Source organism: Pinus tabuliformis, chromosome 5_1 (assembly GCF_031772625.1).
Source record: "Pinus tabuliformis cultivar Carrire ecotype Pingquan chromosome 5_1, CPIR1, whole genome shotgun sequence".
In the NCBI taxonomy this organism is placed as follows: domain Eukaryota; kingdom Viridiplantae; phylum Streptophyta; class Pinopsida; order Pinales; family Pinaceae; genus Pinus; species Pinus tabuliformis.
The window spans coordinates 963,802,684-963,805,889 of record NC_142305.1 but is presented as its reverse complement, the minus strand read 5'-3'; the positions used below and the strand labels follow the sequence as shown (position 1 = coordinate 963,805,889).

General features: G+C 43.4%; 1 pseudogene across 1 annotated transcript; it reads right to left on the bottom strand.

Annotated features, from left to right (window-relative positions):
- Window positions 1–474: 474 nt before the first annotated feature.
- On the bottom strand, window positions 475–2,509 carry LOC149167967 (protein UNUSUAL FLORAL ORGANS pseudogene; annotated as a pseudogene). The gene has a single exon (XR_016260587.1). The product of XR_016260587.1 is annotated as a protein UNUSUAL FLORAL ORGANS pseudogene (transcript).
- Between the last annotated feature and the right edge of the window lie 697 nt (window positions 2,510–3,206).

Sequence of the window (3,206 nt, the reverse complement as noted above, 5' to 3'; positions counted from 1 at the left end):
GGTAGTGTCTAATTTTAGATATATCCTAAGGCCTTGTTTTTATAATCCTAAGCAAAACTTAAACTGAGTGAGATTATCCAATGGCTGGCATCATTCAGTGGACTAAATGAATACAGTGCTAGACTTTCTGTCATCACTTCTATCCACCAATGTTAAAAGTCTGGTGATGATTGGACAGGGCGACATATAAGTTTTTCATAGATGAATTAAGAAGTATATCTCAGTATAGATTTGACTAGGTATCTTGGCCTCTGCATGATTAGCTTGTTCATCAAACTTAATAGAAACTCTGACTCAAGAATGGGTACCGATAAGGTGACTCAAGACAACTGGCTTTCTCGAAGATCGCTTATAACATAATTGAAGCTATAGAGAAATTCTACAAGATGTTTATGTAGCGATCTAATAAGGGATGGGACCAAGTAAGCAGACGTGAAGCAACTTGCAACGTTAAAGAAAGACAAAAAGCAGAAATTAAAACTTAAAATAGTGTTCATTTACTTTGAAATCAAAGTGCTGAGTTCATTCACACATACATGTTTTAGATTTCCATTCCCCTTATAGTTTCCCTGGTACTGTCTTCAGTTTGAGTAGACAAAAAAAATGATACTATTGCGGATTCTAATTGTTTTGTGTCCAACACATAGCTTGTGACTGAATAATAATATACTTCCATACCTGTCAAGAACCCTGCCACTGTGAAGCAAGGGCATCCATAAGGCATCGTAATAAAAACACCTGATTTTAAAATTGATGCCATAGAACCAGTCTCCAGAGTTGCACCTTCTTAGCACATTTCCATTGCAGTCGCAGAAGCTTCCAACCTTGGATCAAAAGGAAATCCTTGCAATCCTTCCCTGCTGTCAACGAAAGGGCAGTGAGGTATCCAACACCAGGTCTTCTCATAAAAATCATACATGAGCATTTCTGGGCTTTTGCTCATTGTAATCAGAATAATATTGCCATGGCCAATGCAGGTAAAAGCTTCCTCCTCTGAAACCCTCATGAATTCCTCATACAAGTCTTGTGGCATCCTTTCCAACTCTACCCACCCATTCTTTGATTGCTGAAGACCCCACATCCTGATGCTCTTAGGTACATTCAACTTGCTCTTCTGAACAGCAGCCATCAAAACTAGCCTCCCCCTACACTCTACAAGGTTTGGAGTCTTCAGGAAACGCCGCATTGGTGCCTGTATCTTACTCCAAACCCCCTGGCTGATATCATAGGCCAACACACTGAAAGGACTGTAATTCATGCAATAGAGAAAGCCATTTGTATACGTCATCTTACCTGATTCCAAACTGCAGAGCCGAGGCAAGGGACCTGACATTCTCCAATAAGGACAGGTGGAATCAAAGACTTCGGTGGTCAGATTCTTAACTGCAAATGGCGATATCAAGTCATCTCCGGCAACGACAATCTTGTAGGATTTAGTCGCTCTGTCCACGACCAAACCCACAGAAGGAACAAACCTCTCCTTCATTGTGGGGGGCAATAACATGAAATTCTCTGTCAATGGATTGCAAATTATCATTGTCTTGCACCCTGCCTCCTCTGGCACCCAACATAAAAGGCCCCCCGATGAAGCAGCCACTGTGAAACGAGGCGGCAAGAATGCAAAGGATATCTTAAACCATGTTTTGGAAAATGGGTCGTAAAGAAACCCTTCTGTCCATATTCCCCTCCTGAAGAGGAGAAACCATGGCCTGGGTGGCGATACCTCACCACACACTTCAAGAAAGCTGTCGGAAAACATGAGACGATACCAGTGCTTGCAAACCACCCTCAGCCTGAAGAAGCTCGGCAGCGGGAGAAATGCAAGCACCCTGTTTATCAGTTTCAGCGGAAGCATGCTCCATATTCTTGGGTCCATGTTGTTGCTCGATGACGATTCCCCCTCCCTGCCAAAGCCAATGCCCATGCCCATTCCCATGTATGGGCCGTAGCCTTGGAGGATATTGCCCATTTCCCCTGATTCATCTGTCTGCATTGCATTGCTTTGCATTTATATGTTTCTACAATTAAGTCAGTCCATGCCTAGGCACACAACAGACAGTGAGAAACCAAACTGTTATTGGATTCAACAGCACTCAGACGGAAGATAGGAGGAGAAATGAGTGAGGGGGTTTTTTTTTGGGAGACAATGGGCAATTCCACTTACTCTATGCCGACACCTCGGGAGCTACAGACTGGTCAGTGATGTGATGCCTACTGCGGCCTCACCAAGTCTCACTGTCCAGGCGATGTTGCATTCACCTATTCAAGGATAGACAAACCACGTTGGTGTCTGTCAACATAATCGTACAAACATCAGGAAGGTAGTTATGAGATTGGAATTTTCTAGGATTTGATGTCAAACCACGCTGTTTGATGTGTGTGATGTGGAATTCCAATTTGGAATGAATGAATGTGGATACACACATTTCAATGCCTCCCTTCTCCAGACAAAAACGACTGGGAAGGAGGCTGACTGAACAGACAGGCGACGGAATGGCAGTGGCAGTGACAGAATGCCGTGCCCTGACATAACCACAAAATTGAAAGTGCACTCTCAGTATCTGTAGGTATCTGCTTTCCTTCCTTTGTCTTGGAAAAGTGACCAACAGCATCATCGCCTCTCGAAGCCTGTAGAGAATCGTATTGTCGATAGCAGACGCATAAATGGAGTCTTGTTGAAATGCTCATTTCGTTTGATGCATCATTTTTTCGCAGGACACATATGACCGAAATTAGGATTCATGATGACATCAATCGTGTAAACTGCACCGTTAAGATTAGGGGTTTAATAGGGTCATTGTGACGTGAATTCATCACATGGGATCTGAGTGTTACAGAACCATGAACGATAACATAATCATAAATTCATAATCACAGTGAAATGGAAAATGGCATCAAAATTTGGTTGACCAGTTACCTTTCCCTCCTTTTATTTCGCTGACCCCTCTTCAAGACTCCCTTCATCCGTATGGTGTTTCTTTTTCTACTGTTAACTCCTCCGCTAGATGCACTTGGCAGTGCACCGTACCATTTACGTGGCGACTGAAACATAATTCGACAGGCTGGCAAATTCGACGTTCATACATGCATCCTTCAATGCTGCACCTGCCCCATTTCTCGCTATGCATTTGCCACTCGCACGCAGTGCAATCTCCTGTTCGATGGCTGATCCCGTCCACTGTTCACTCAAGCTACCGTTCATTCTT